The 16,156-nt window shown below is 38.4% G+C and overlaps 1 protein-coding gene across 1 annotated transcript in view; it reads right to left on the minus strand.

The window, feature by feature from the left end:
* The window catches only part of ANKRD55 (ankyrin repeat domain 55), a 661,295-nt gene extending 645,167 nt beyond the window's left edge, over positions 1-16,128 (minus strand). The window contains exon 1 of the mRNA XM_032472436.1: positions 15,999-16,128. The gene's annotated coding sequence lies outside the window, so the exon portion shown is untranslated. The remainder of the gene's footprint in view (positions 1-15,998) is intronic.
* Positions 16,129-16,156: the final 28 nt, after the last annotated feature.

Here is a 16,156-nt window from a genome sequence, read left to right on the forward strand (position 1 = left end):
ATTTACTACATTAAAAGGAGAACATAGAGAAATTATGTGACCATCTCAAAAAGTAGCAAAGAAAAGCATTTAATATTCATCATTCATTTAAGACAAAAATTCTTCACAAACCAAAAGTAAAAGAGAACTTTTTGAACTCTATAGAGTATACCTACCAGAAAATTACCAAAAATATTGAACTTGAAGGTGAAACTTTAGAAATAGATGAAGCAGACTTATACAAACTAATATGGGGAGACTCCAAAATACATTTTTAATAAATAAAAGAAGTTGCAGATACTTACGGGGTTTTTTTTTTTAGAAAATTCACACACAATTCTGTGATTTCCTATTGGTACATACACAAGTGTGTCCATACATAAAATAAGGCTGGCAGAAAACACATTAGACTGATAACATCTGAGGAGAGGAGGTAAGGACCAGGATTGATGGAAATAGGTTACAGGGTGTGGTTAAGGAAGCCTTTAGCCTTATCTACCATGTTTCTATTTGTTTTAAGGAGGATGTTCATTTCATGAATCACTTAGGTAACTAAAAAGTAATTTTAAAATCACAAATTTAAAGTCAACATAATATTAGAAGTACTAGCCAGAGCAATTAGGAAAGAAAAAGAAATTTTTTAAAAAATACCCAAATTAGAAAGGAAGAAGTATAACTTCACTATTTTCAGACAACATGATTTTATAAAAAGAAAAACCTAAAGATGCCACAAAAATACTGTTAGAATAAACTGATAAAATCTGTGGAATACAATTTCACTATACAAATCTATTGCATTTATATACACTAATAAAGAACCATCAGAAAAAGAAATTAAGAAAATAATCCCATTTACAATTGCATCAAAAAAGAAATAAAAATACCTAGAAATAAATTTAATCAAGTAGATGAAAAATCTGTACGCTGAAAACTGTAAGACATTAATGAAAGAAGCTGAAGAAGATGCAATGGAAAGACACTCCATGCTCATGGATTAGAAGAATTAATATTGTTAAAATGTCTGCATCACCCAAAACAATCTACAGATTCACTGCAATCCCTATCAAAATCTCAATGGCATTTTTCACAGAAATAGAACAAATAATCCTAAAATTTGTATGGAACAATAAAAGATCCCAAATAGCCAAAGAAATATTGAGAAAGAAGAACAAAGCAGGAGGCAACATAATCCTTGATATCAAACTACATTACAAACCTATAGTAAGCAAAACAGAATGGTACTGGCATTAAAATAGACATATATAATAAGTGTCATACTAAGTGAAATAAGCCAGAAAGAGAACGAAAAATACCATATGCTATCACTTATATGTGAAATCTTAAAAAAAAAAAAAAAAGAAATGAATTTATTTACAAAACAGAAACAGACTCACAGATAAAAAACAAACTTATGGTTACCAAGGGGGTAGGGGGTGGGAAGAGATAAATTGAGAATTTGATATTTTCAGATACTAAGTACTATATATAAAATAGATAAACAGCAAGATCCTACTGTATAGGATAGGGAGCTATATTCAACAACTTTTAATAGCCTATAATGAAAAAGAACATAAAAACATATGTATAACTGAATCACTATGCTGTACACCAGAAATTAACACAACATAGTAAATCAAATATACTTCAATTTAAAAAAAAAGGACACACACATAGATAAATGGAACAGAATAGAGAGCCCAGAAATAAACTCATGCATATATGGTCAATAAATTTACAACAAAGGAGTGAAGAATATACAATGGGGAAAAGACAGTTGATAAACAGTGTTGGGGAAATTGGACAGCCACATACAAAAAAATGAAACTGGACTACTATCTTACACTACACACAAAAATTATCTCAAAGTGGATTAAAGACTTGAATGTAAGACCTGAAACCATAAAAGTCCTCAAAGAGAACATAGGCATTAGGCTCCTCAACATCATTCTTACCAATGATTTTTTGGATTTGACACCAAAAGCAAAGGCAACAAAAGCAAAAATAAACAAGTGGGTCTACATCAAACTGAAAAGCTTCTACAAAGCAGAGGAACCATCAACAAAATGAAAAGACTAGCTACTGAATGGAAGAAAAATATCTGCAAATCATATGTCAAATAAGGGGTTAATGTCCAAAATATATCAAGAGCCCATACAAATTGATAGCAAAAAACAAACAACCCAACTTTTTAAATGGGCAGAAGATCTGAATAGACATTTTTCCAAAGAAGATGTCCAAATAGCCAACAAGTACATGCAAAGGTGCTCAACTTCACTAATCGCCAGGGAAATGCAAATCAAAATCAGAATAAGATATCACCACATACCCTTTAAGAATAACTATTATCTAAGAGACAACAGGCTGCAATCCATGGCATTCTCTAAGTATTTGGCATGCTGTGCCTTGGGCAAACAAACTTGGCTCAGTAACAGTAGGAGAAGTCCTTTCTTTCCTCTCATGGGCTTTGCAGATTGGAAGAGTTGGCATGAGACCCCAAGAGAGGTTCTGCATGGCTCAGCAGAGGTGGGATGGGATGACTCAAGGCACTCTACTAGGCCTGCCTACACCCTTGGCCCACCTTGAAATCCCAAAGGGAGTAAGTTGCTCCAAGGAAACCAAGCAAAACTAGCTGCTGGCCTAGATGGCAGAGTAGAAAAAGCTAGAGCTCACCTCCTCTCATGAAGACACCAAAATCACAACTGCAGAACAACCATCTATAAAAAAGACTGGAACCTCACACTCCTGGGCATATATCCGGAGAAAAATAAAATTAAAAAAGACACATGCATCCCAATGTTCATACCAGCACTATTTATGATAGTCAAGACATAGAAGCAACCCCAATGTCCATCAACAGATGACTGGATAAAGAAGATGTGGTACATATATACAATGAAATACTACTCAGCCATAAAAAAGAATAAAATAATGCCATTTGCAGCAATATGGATGGATCTGAAGATTGTCATTCTAAGTGAAGTGGGCCAGAAAGAGAAAGAAAAGTGCCATATGACATGATTTATATGAGGAATCTAAAAAAATAACAACAATAATAATAAAGACACAAATGAACTAATTATTATTTTGATTTCTTGAATATGTGTAAGCACATTTGACTGTCCTTTATGATTGGATTACCACATTCTGTTGATTCTTATTTTGTAGTTGGCTTTATTCTTTTGATAACTATGTAAGCTTAATAAGCTAAAGATCTAATCCATTCTTAGAAGCAATAACTAGCACACATATGTAAACTAAAAAAAATGTGCAGTATACCATATATATGTATTGACATGCAATATAATGTGTTTGTGCAGTCAAACTGTAATAATTCTACCTAATAAAACTGGAAAAAAAAAAAAAGCCTGGAACCTACCAGAGATCTTCCATAACTAAAGACATGTAGTACGAACCACAATGAGACAGGTAGGAGGGGCAGTCTTGCAATATAATCAAATCCCATACCCTCCAGGTGGGTGACCCACAAACTGGAGAATAATTACATTGAAGAGGTTCTCCCACAGGAGTAAGATCTGTGCAGCACGTCAGGCTCTCCGGCCCAGGGCTCTGGCACTGGGAAAAGGAGCCCCAAGAGTATTTGGCTTTGAAGGCCAGCAGAGCTTAACTGCTGGAAAGCCACAGGATTGGGGAAATAGAGATTTCACTCTTAAAGGATGCACACAAAACCTCATGCTCACTGGGACCAAGGGTAAAAGCAGTAATTTCATAGGAGCCTGGGCCAGACCTACTTACTGGTCTTGGAGGGTCTCCTGGGGAGGAGGGGAGGTAGTGGCTCACCCTGGGGACAGAGACACAGTGGCAGATACGTCAGGGAGTAATCATCTGCATGAACTCCCCTAGAGGCTTATATCTTGCTTGAGTCATTAGCACCAAGACCTGGCCCCAGCCAACAGCCTATAGGATCCAGCATTAGGACACCTCAGGCCAAACAACTAACTGGGTGGGGACATATCCCCAGCCATTAAGAGAAGGCTGCCTAAACATTTCCTGAGTGTACAGCCACCTCTAGACATGCTCCTAGACATGCCCCTGCCCCTGCCACCAGAGGGCCAAGACCCAGCTCCACCCACCAGTGGGTAGTTACTGGCCCCTCCCACCAGGAAGCCTGCAAAATCCTCTAAACCAGCCTTACTCACCAGAGGCAGACACCAGAAGCAAGAAAATTACAATGCTGAAGCCTGTGGAACAAGTATGCAACACAGACCAGATCCTACCTCAGGACCAGCTGTCCCCAGGCCCTTGGGTGACAAGAGGGGGAGTGCACTGCCAGGATGCATAGGACATCTCCTACAGAGGGTCACCTCTCCAAGGTCAAGAAACATAACTAACCAACCACATACATAAAAATACAAATAGAAATTTAGACAAAATGAGGTGGCAGAGGAATACATTGCAGACAAAAGAACAATACAAAATCTGATAAGAACTAAGTAATGAGGAGACAGGCAATCTACCTGAGAAAGAGTTCAGAGTAATGATCGCAAAGATGATCAAAGAATTTGGGAGGAGAATGGATGCACAGAGTAAGAAGTTAGAGGTTTTTAACAAAGAGTTAGAAAATATAAGGAACAACCAGAGTTGAAGAATACAATAGCTGAATGAAAAATATATTAGAAGGAATCAATAGTAAACAAATGAAGCAAAAGAACAGATCAGGAAGCTGTAAGACAGAGTAATGGAATCACTACTGCAGAACAGAAAAAAAAAAAAAGAATGAGAAGAAATGAGGACAATTTAAGAGACGTCTGGGACAACATCAAGAGCATTAATATGCACATTATAGGGGTCCAAGAAGAAGAGAAGAGAGAGAAAGGGCCTGAGAAAAAGTATTTGAAGAGACAGTAACTGAAAACTTCCCTAACCTGGGAAAGGAAACAGTCACCCAAGTCCAGGAAGTACAAAGGGTCCCAAACAGGATTAAGCCACAGAGGGACACACCATGACATATTATAATTAAAATCACAAAAAATAACGATAAAGAGAGAATATTAAAAGCAACAAGGGAAAAGTAACAAAAAGCATGCAAGAGAACTCCCATAAGACTATCCGCTGATTTTTCAGCAGAAACTCTGCTGGCCAGAAGGGAGTGGCATGATACATTTATAGTGATGAAAGGGGAAAACCTACAACAAAGAATAGTCTACCCAGCAAGGCTCTCATTCAAATCTGATGGAGAAACCAAAAGCTTTACAGACAAACAAAAGCTAAAACAACTCAGCACTACCAACCCAGCTTTACAACAAATGCTAAAGTAAAACAGTAAAAGTAGGAAATCATCCAAACAAACTAGCAGGAAGGTTAAAAGACAAAAGTAGGAAACTCATCTGTATCCACAATAAGCAGTTAAGGGGTACACAATACAATTAGATGTAAAATATGATATAAAAAACAGTACCTGTGAGAGGAGGAGAATACAAATACAAGGTATTTAAGATAAAATTTAATTTAATTAAAAAATCATCAACTTAAAGCATCAACAGACTGCTATATCAAAATAAATACGGACTGCTATATCAAAACCTCTTGGTAACTGCATGCCAAAAATCTATAATAAAGACACATACAAAAAAGAAAAAGGAAGACAAACATAACACTAAAGAGAGTCAGCAACTCACAAGAGAACAAGAGAAGAAAAGGGGGGAAAAGGCCTACAAAAACAAATCCAAAAGAATAAACAAAATGGCAATAAGAACATATATATTGATAATTACCTTAAATGTAAACAGACTAAATGCTCCAACCAAAAGACACAGACTGACTGAATGGATGCAGAAATAAGACCCATAAATCTGCTGCTTACAACAGACGCAATTCAGATTTAGAGACACATTCAGACTGAAATTGAAGGGATGGAAAAAGGTCTTCCATGCAAATGGAAATCAAAAGAAAGCTAAAGTACCAATACTTACACTAGACAAAACAGACTTTAAAACAAAGACTGTTACAGAGACAAAGGACATTGCACAATGATCAAGGGATCAAGCCAAGAAGATACAACACTTGTCAATATATATATACTGAACATAGAAGCACCTCAATATATAAGGCAAATGTTAACAGACAAAGGGAGAAACTGACAGTAACCATAATAGTGGGGGACTCTAACACCTCACTCACATCAATGGACAGATCATCCAGATAAAAAATTAAAAAGGAAAAACAGGCCTGAAAGGGAACATTAATTAACCAGATAAACTTAACTGATATTTTTAGAGCATCCGAAAGCAGCAGAATACATACACATACTTTTCAAGTGCACATGGAACATTCTCCAGGATAGATCACATATTGGGCAACAAAGCAAGTCTCAGTAAATTTCAGAAAATTAAAGTCATATCAAGCATTTTTTGTGATCACAATGCTATGAGATTAGAAATCAACTACAAGAAAAAAAATTGTAAAAAAACACAAACATACCAAGGTTAAACAATATGCTACGAAGCAGCCAATAGATCACTAAAGAAGTCAAAAAATTCCTAGAGACAAATGAAAACAAAAATATGATGATCGAAATCTGCTGGGACATATCAAAAGTAGTTCTAAGAAGTAATAACAAGCTTGTCTCAGAAAACAAGAAAAATCTCAAATAAATAATCTAAATTTACACCTAAAGCAACTAGAGAAAGGAAAACAAAACCCAAACGTAGTAGAAGAAATAAAGATTAGACCACAAATAAATGAAAGAGACTGAAAAAAAAAATAGAAAAGATCAATGAAACTAAAAGCTGGCTCTTTAAAAAGACAAACAAAATTGATAAACCTTTAGCCAGATTCATCAAGAAAAAGAGGGAGAGGGCCCAAATTAATAAAATCAGAAATGAAAAAGAGAAAGTTACAACCAACACCACAGAAACACAAGGCATCATAAGAGGCTACTATGAACAACTATATATCAATAAAGTGGACAACCTCAAGGAAATGGACAATCTCTTAGAAAGGTACAGTCTCCGAAGACTGAATCAGGAAAAAAACAAAAAATATGAACAGACTAATTACCAGTACTGAAATTGCATTAGTAATTTAGAAACCCCCGACAAACAAAAGTCCAGAACCAGATGGCTTCACAGGTGAATTCTACCAAACATTTAGAGAAGAGTTAACACCTATCCTTCTGTAAGTATTTTTTTTTTAATTGCAAAGAAAAGAACACTTCTGAACTCATTCTATGAGGTTACCATCACCCTGATACCAAAACGAAAGATATCACAAAAAAAGAAAATTACAGGCTAATATCACTGAGGAACATAGACACAAAAATCCTGAAAAAAAAAAATACTAGCAAACCAACTCCAGCAATATATTAAAAGGATCATACACCATGATCAAGTGGGATTTATTAAAGAAATATAAGGATTTTCCAATATCCACAAATCAATCAATGTGATACACATTAACAAACTGAAGAATAAAAACCAAATGGTCATCTCAATAGATGCAGAAAAACACTTTTGAAAAAATTCCGCGTCTATTTATGATAAAAACTCTTCAGAAAGTGGGCATAGAGAGAACATACCTCAACATAATAAAAGCCATTATATGACAAACCCACAGCTACCATCATACTCAACAGTGAACAGCTGAAAGCATTTCCTCTAAGAGCAAGAACACTTTTTTTGCTGTTGTTCTGTTTTTGGTGCCGAAACTCAGGACCCAACCACTTTCACTAAACATAGTTTTGGAAGTCCTAGTCACAGCAATCAGAGAAGAAAAACAACAACAACAAAAAGAGAATCCAAATTGGAAAAAAAGAGGTAAAACTCACTGCAGATGACATAATACTATAGAAAATCCTGGCCTCTCAACTTCTGAGATGGCCTGCACTCTGTCTATGGAGTCAGAATAAATCTACTTTCACTTTACTATGGCTTGTTCTTGAATTCTTTCCTGGACTAAGCCAAGGACTCTTATTTGGCAGGGTGTGTTCCAGGGACTCACCCAAGACCTGGGACAGGACCATCTTCTTGTGCCCCATTTTCCCACAACAGAAGTACTGTGGGAAGTGCTGAAGAAACCAGTCAGGACCCTCTGGGACCTTCCTGGGTATGAATCCTTTTCATGTCTCCCATTTCTTATTTGTAGGAAATAGGCTTCATTCAGCCTCCTTGGCCTTCCCTTAGTTCCAAGGAATCCAAAGATTCAAACAGTTGCTTATCAAGGAAGGGAAGGAACGCAGAAACAAAGGAGGAGCAGTCAAGAAAAAATGCTGCAATCAACTATACTTCAAAAAAATTAATTAAAAGTTAAATTAATTTTTTAAAAGAGAATCCTAAAGATGCTATTAGAAAATTACTAGAGCTCATTAATGAATTCAGTAAAGTTGCAGGATACAAAATTAATATATAGAAATCTGTTGCATTTCTATACAGTAACAACAAAGTATCAGAAAAACAAATTAAGAAAACAACCTCATTTACCATCCATTAAAAGGAATAAAATACCTAGGAATAAATTCTACTTAAGTAGGCAAAAGACCTGTACTCTGATAACTATAAGATGCTGACAAAAGAAACTGAAGATGACACAGATGGAAAAGATCTGCCATGTTCTTGGTTTGGAAGAATCTATACTGTTAAAATAACTGTTAAAATACTACCCAAGTCAATATACAGATTCAATGCAATCTCTAGCAAATTACCAAAAGTATTTTTCAAAGAACTAGACCAAAAATTTTTTAACTTATATGGAAACACAAAAGACCTCAAATAGCTAAAATAATCTTAAGAAAGAAGAACGGAGCTGGAGAAATGACACTCCCTGACTTCAGACTATACTACAAAGCTACAGTAATCAAAACAGTATGGTACTGGCACAAAAACAGATATATCAATGGAACAGGATAGAAAGCCCAGAAATACATCCACGCACTTATGGTCAATTAATCTATGACAATGGCAGCAAAAATATACAATGTAGAATAGATAGTCTCTTCAATAAATGGTGCTGGGAAAACTGGACAGTTACGTGTAAAAGAATGAAATTAGAACATTCTCTAACACCATATACAAAAATAAACTCAAAAAGGATTAAAGACCTAAATATAACATCAGATACTCGAAAACTCTTAAAGGAAAACGGCCAAAACACTGTTTGACATAAACCACAGCAATATTTTTCTGGATCTGTCTCCTACAGTAATGGAAACAAAAGCAAAAATAAACAAATGAGACCTAATTGAACTTAAAAGCTTTTGCACAGCAAAGGAAACCATAAACAAAACAAAAAGACAACCTAAAGAACGGGAGAAATATTTACAATGTGGCCTATAAGGATTAATTTCCAAAATATACAAACAGCTCATACAGCTTACTATCAAAACAAACAAATCAAAAAATGGGCAGAAGTTCTAGACATTTCTCCAAAGAAGACATACAGATGGCCAACAGGCACATGAAAAAATGCTCAACATTGCTTATTATTAGAGAAATGCAAATCAAAACTACAACAAGGTATCACCTCCCACCAGTGAGAATAGCTATCATTAAAAGCCTACAAATAAGAAACACTGGAGAGAATGCGGAGAAAAGGGAACTCACTCTACATGGTTGGTGGGAATGTAAATTAGTCCAGCCATTATGGAGAACAGTATGGCAGTTCCCTATAAAACTAAAATTAGAGTTACCATATGATCCAGCAATTCCACTCCTGGGCATATATCTGGAGAAAACTTCAATTTGAAAAGATACATGCACCCCAATGTTCACAGCAGCACTGTTTACAATAGCCAAGACACAGAAGCAACCTAAATGTCCATCAATAGATGACTGGATAAAAAAGATGTGATACATATATACAATGAAATACTACTCAGCCATTAAAAAAGAATGAAATAATGCCATTTGCAGCAACATGGATGGACCTAGAGATTATCATATTAAGTGAAGTAAGTCACACAGAGAAAGACAAATTTCATATGACATCACTTACATGTGGAATCTAAAAAAATGACACAAACTTATTTACAAAACAGAAAGAGACTCACAGACATAGAAAACAAACTTATGGTTACCAAAGAGGAAAGGGGGAGGTAGGGATAAATTGGGGGTTTGGGATTAGCAGATACAAACTATCATATACAGAATAGATAAACAGCAAGATCATACTGTATAGCACAGGGAACTATATTCAATAACTTGTAATAATCTATAATGAAAAAATATGAAAAAGAATATATACATATAACTGAGTCACTATGCTGTTCACCAGAAATTTACACAACACTGTAAATTAACTATACTTCAATTTTTTTTAATTTTTTTAAAACAACAAATTACAAGTGTTGGCACAGATGTGGAAAAAAGGGAACTCTTATGTGTTGTTGGTGGGAATGTACATTGGTGCAGCCACTATGGAAAACAGCATGGAAGTTCCTCAGAAAATTAAATACAGAACTACCATATCATCCAGCAATTCCACTCCTGGGTAAGTATCCAGAAGAAACCAAGTCACTATTTATAAACAATATCTGGGGGGGAGGGGGGAGTAGCTCAGTGGTAGAGCATATGCGTAGCAGGAGGAGGTCCTGGGTTCAATCCCCAGTACCTCCATTAAAAAAATCCTCAGTACCTCCATTAAAAAAAAAAGCAATAAAAAAAATAAATTAAAAGAGGCAAGATATCTCCACCCCTACATTCACTGCAGCATTATTTACAATAGCCAAGACATGGAAACAACCTAAGTGGCCATCAACAGATGACTGGATAAAGATGTGATAGAGATATATATAATACATATCTACACATACACACAAAATGCATACTACTCAGCCACAAAAAAAACCTTTCCACTTGAGACAACAGGGATATAACCTGAAAGCACTGCTAAGTAACATAAGTCAGATACAGACAAATAGTGTATGATCTCACTATATGTGGAATCAAAAAAAAGTGAAAAAAATTAAAAAATAAAAAACCCAAGCTCATAGATACATAGAATAAATTGGTGGTTGCCAGGGGTAACTGAAATGGGTGAAGGGGGTCAAAAGGTACAAACTTCCTTTTAAAAAACAGTAAGTCATGGGAATGTAATATACAGCATGGTGACTATAGTTAGTAATACCATAGTGTATATTTGGAAGTTGCTAAGAGTATACATCTTAAAAGTTCTCATGAAAAAAAAAAGTATGTATTGTGACAGACATTAACTAGACTTACTGTGATGATCATTTTACAATATATACAAATTTTATCATTATATTGTACACCTGAAATTAATATAATGTTATATGTCAATTATGCCTCAAAAAGTAAATAAGTAAGGTCTGGGAAAAACAGTCCTTTGTACTGGATGTACACTGTAGATGATTAAACCATATGATAACAAATTTAAAAATTTTTAAAAAGCACTTGAAGAAACATATACAAAAATTATTTTTTTTGTTTTTAAAGATAAGTATATTATTACAGGTAAGAAGTCAACTAGTTATTTTTGGTTCCTTGTAAGTTTGGAGACCTTAAAGTTATTCTTTGAATGCCATTTGTTATACATCCTGGAACTGAACTCTCTGTTAGGTAGTTTAGATAGAAATGAGCACGGGGCAGGGGGTGAGGAAGGGGAAATGAACAATCCAGAACACAAGGAACCTGAGCTGTCAATTAATCAGAGCACAAGGAACCTGAGCTGTCAATCAACCAGAGCATAGGGAACCTGAGTTGTCAATCAATCAATCATTCATTCAATCAATCAATCACGAAACCAGGATATAAAAAGAGGAAAACCAGGGAATGGTGCCATTTTTCCTCTCTTGGATTGGCCCGCTCCCAATTCTCGGGAGTGGACTTTCATTATTTTTTTACTTCACTAATAAAAATCTTGCTTATATCATGCTTTTTGTCTCTCATCAAAAATTCTTTTTTTTCGGGTGTCTAAGAACTGAGGTAATTCTTATTTCCCTTTTCCAGTGACATTAATCTTGGTGCCAGGACTTAGATTGCGTGCTTAAACCTAATCTTTCCTCCTTCATTTCTCTCTCCCTCCCCAAGGCCAGCCAGCACAGCATAAGCTCCTGGGGCCGGTTGTGGCAGATGGACTGAGAATACAAGACATGGTAGGGTGACCAGCCACTGGCTAAAGTAAAAGAGATCATTCCAATCAGACCACGGAGATACCCAGCACACGGTAAGACTGTGGCCGTTTCCCCCTTTCTGGAGAGGTGGCTGAGACGTCAGCTTCCATCCCCGAATCAGGACCCTAGGACGCTAGGCGTTGCTGATTCATGGCTACCCTCTAGGATGCATTTGGTTGTGGACAGAGGCTGAAACGTCAGCCTAGTCCATGGGCTTTTCACCTTAGGATGCTAAGCTCTGAAAACCACCTTGTATCCTACCCTTGTTTCAGATGGGAAACCAAGAGTCTATCCCTGCTGGGACTCCTTTGGGCTACATGTTGGCCAACTGGGACCGTTTTAATCTACAAACCCTCCAAAGAAAAACACATATATTCCTTAAAATTGAGTTGCTGGAGTTCTAGCACAAGTTCTCCTCTCCTGCTGCCTTCCCCATTCAGGAGTTTCCATATGGACCCTCCAACTGTAACACACTCCTCTATTTTTGTTCCCCCTTTCTCTGGCTATCCCAGTTGAGCAGCTCTCCTGCTCCTGGATCACCAACCACCTGCGGGGTTAAAACTGACTATTTTCTTGGACTGCGGAGACTCCTAGCTCATGGTAAGACTGTGGTCACTTTCCCCATCCAGAGAAGAGGCCGGGATGCCAGGTCCTCCTTCTGCAGGCCAATGACCCTGGGATGCCAGGCTCTCTTCGGTCCATGGCTTCAGGGTACTCTTGGCTACAGGCAGAAGACTGAGACATCAGACTATAGCTTGTGGGCTTCACCTCGAGACGCTGAGCTCTGAAGACCCTCCTTCCCCCAGTATCCTGCCCTTCAGATGGAAAGCCAACAGTTGATCCCTGCTGGGACTCCCCTGGGTTACATCTTAGCCAAAAGCATGGCCCATAAATAGGAGCAAAATTCAAACCCCTTGCTCCAGCTTAATCTCTTCTACACTACACAAGGTAAATGGCCTAAAATACCATATATCCAGATCTTTTATTTGCTGAGGGACAGCAATGATCTCCTAAAGAAATGCAAAATAACCACCTTGGCTGTGGCTACTATCAGCAATCTGCTGTCCCCAACACCTCCTTGAGAAGGGGACTCCCTTAAACGTACGTCCTCCCCTGCTCTCCCTACCATATACCCCTCATTTAAAGGATAAATTTCTCACCCAATCTGCCCCTGATATTAGACAAAAACTCCAAAAGGCAATCCAGGAACCCAGAGTAACTCTTGATAAATGCTAACCATTGCTGCCACAAGTTTCTGTTTAATTGAGATCAGGTACAAGAAGCCAAGGCTCAGGAGAAGGAACGAAGAGGCAAGGCATGCCAGAATGATTACAGCCCTTCAAGGGCAGCCACCATCCCTAAATCCTTAGCCCCCAGCATCCTGAGACAAGCCTGATGATAAATACAATATCTTCCGCTGACCTGGTCAATGAGCCAAGAAATGTCCCCATAAGGACAAACCTCCAAAATCTGCCTACTTTTGGTGTAACAAGCAAGGTAATTGGGTGGCCCTCTGTCCCTCGAGCCAAACAGCCCATTGGGGAGCACTGGCCTGTGATCTTCAGATGGTTGTCTGGGACTAAAGAAGCCCCCTCCAGCCAGCCCCAACACAAGAGATCTTCATCATTGGGCTGGAGCTACCAGGACAAATGATGTGGCAAGTAGGACAATAACTTTCCTTTTGGATACTGGAGCCACCTACTCTGTCCTAACTTCCTTCTCTGGACCCTTCTCTAGATCCTACAACACACCTATCCTTCTGGTCATTAAGAAGGATGGGGCCTATAGACAAGTCCAAAATTTAAAAATCATAATCGAGGCTGTAGTGCCTCTTCATCCAGTGGTTCCAAACCCCTATGTATTACTAATAACAAACCTCCAGGAACCCAGTGGTACCCACTACTTTAGACCTAAAAGATGCTTTCTCCTGTATACCCCTTAGTCCCCAGTCCCAATATTGATTTACCTTTCAGTGGGACTCACCCAGTGGGTACCAATGCCAGTTAACCTGGACAGTACTACCACAGGAATTTAAAGATAGTCCTCACCTCTTTGGGCAACACTTGGCCCAAGATTTACAGGACTTACAGCTTAAAAAAGGAACTCTTCTCCAATATGTAGATGACCTACTTATCGCCTCCCTTACTCGAAAACAGGCCATCCAACATGCAGTCCAAACTCTTAACTTCTTGGCCAAGAAGGGATATAAAATTTCCAGGTCCAAACCCAAAATGGTCAAACAAGAGGTAACTTAGCTAGGAGCTGTTCTGACTCCTGGAAACCATAGCCTTTCCCCTGAATGAATTCAGGGAATCTTACAGCTCCCTAATCCCACTACTCGAAAATAGCTCAGGGCATTTCTCAGATTAACAGGTTACTGTAGGCTTTGGATCCCTAACTAGCCCAACCTCTACATGACAGCTTAAAGGATAAGGATGACTCAGTACCTCTCCAGTGGGGTCCTTTTCAACAGGAATCAATAGAAGAACTAAAAAATCTCCTAGTAAGATCCCCGACCTTGGGGCTTCCAGATCCCACAACGCCATTCCAGTTATATGTTCATTAGAGAGGAGGAATAGCCTTGGGGTCCTCACCCAATGGCTGGGTCCTACCCAACAGCCCATGGGATACTTCTCCAAGCGGCTAGATCCCACTGCTCGAGGCTGGCCTTTCTGCCTAAGAGTGTTGGGATCCCTCTCCACTCCATTTAAGTAGGTATGACCCTTGTTTGCCCCCTTCATCCCTTTGCTAGGATTAGCTCTATGTATTAGACCTCTAACTTTTCAACCTTCTTATAAAATGTGTTTCTTTTTGTCTACAGGCAAACTTCAAATGGCTATACAAGAAGGTAATCAACCAATCATCCAAGACAGCTTTTATACAAGCCCCTTGATGGACACTGACCCTTCACTCACCACCTGCCCAGTGACAGCCAGCTAGTCTGGGACCCCAGCAAGCTCCATTGTTGCCCCAGATCAGCAGGAAGTAGCTTAAGTGGTCGTCGCCCTCTACTTCCTAAAGACTGGGGGTCCTATGACTAGAGAGGAGAATGTTAGGTAGTTTAGACAGAAATGAGCACTGGGCAGGGGGAGAGGAAGGGGAAAGGAACAATCCAGAACACAAGGTGCCTGGGCTGTCAATTAACCAGAGCACAAGGAACCTGAGCTGTCAGTCAACCAGACTGCAGGAAACCTGAGTTGTCAGTCAATCAATCAATCAATCATGAAACCAGGATATAAAAACAGGAAAAACCAGGGAATGGTGCCATTTTTCCTCTCTTGGATTGGCCCACTCCCAGTTCTCGGGAGTGGACTATCTTTCATTATTTTTTTACTTCACTAATAAAAAGCTTGCTTATATCACGCTTTTTGTCTCTCATCAAGAATTCTTTTTTTTCGAGTGACTAAGAACTGAGGTAATTCTTATTTTACTTTTCCGGTAACACCTCCATTTAGCAAATTAGGTAAATCTGGAGGACTCCAATTTACCAAACACAACACCTGATGGCAGAGTTTGCCAACAACTTATATGGTATTACAGTGAAATAGAAACTTTAACAGATACTTTTTTCTTTCCCTTTTTGGACTTGAACAAATTAGTCCTAAAGCTACTTGAATCCGCCCAAATTTTAACTACATCTGACCTGTTCAATTCAGGCTTTAGGTTAGAATTTACCCTCACTCTTAAGCAAAGAAGAGGAAAATGGACTTTCCAGCCTAAAGAAATGGCATCAGTAAGTTTAGTTCTCAATAAACACCTGCTGATTTGGAGACGGTTGAGTTATTCTGGTAGTTTGCCCCTACTGGAACTATGCGTTGTGTACACTAGTCTTAAACGTGTGTGTGTGTATATGTGCATGTGTGTGTATGAAAATACACGAGCCTGAACGGAGGAGAAAGAAAAAGGGAGGAAGGGAGCCTCCTACAGCTCTACGCACCTGTTTCAGTGAGCTGGGGTCGCAAGAGCGGAGGTACCGAAACACAGGCGACAGGAGCCGTGGGTACAGGGCCACGGAGCGCGGCGCTGAGGGCGGAGACCGCGGAGGGGCGGAACAGCACGGCCTCCGCTCCTCCTCGGGTCGGGGCGGGGCGGGGC

The sequence above is a fragment of the Camelus ferus genome, chromosome 3, assembly GCF_009834535.1.
Source record: "Camelus ferus isolate YT-003-E chromosome 3, BCGSAC_Cfer_1.0, whole genome shotgun sequence".
In the NCBI taxonomy this organism is placed as follows: Eukaryota; Metazoa; Chordata; class Mammalia; order Artiodactyla; family Camelidae; genus Camelus; species Camelus ferus.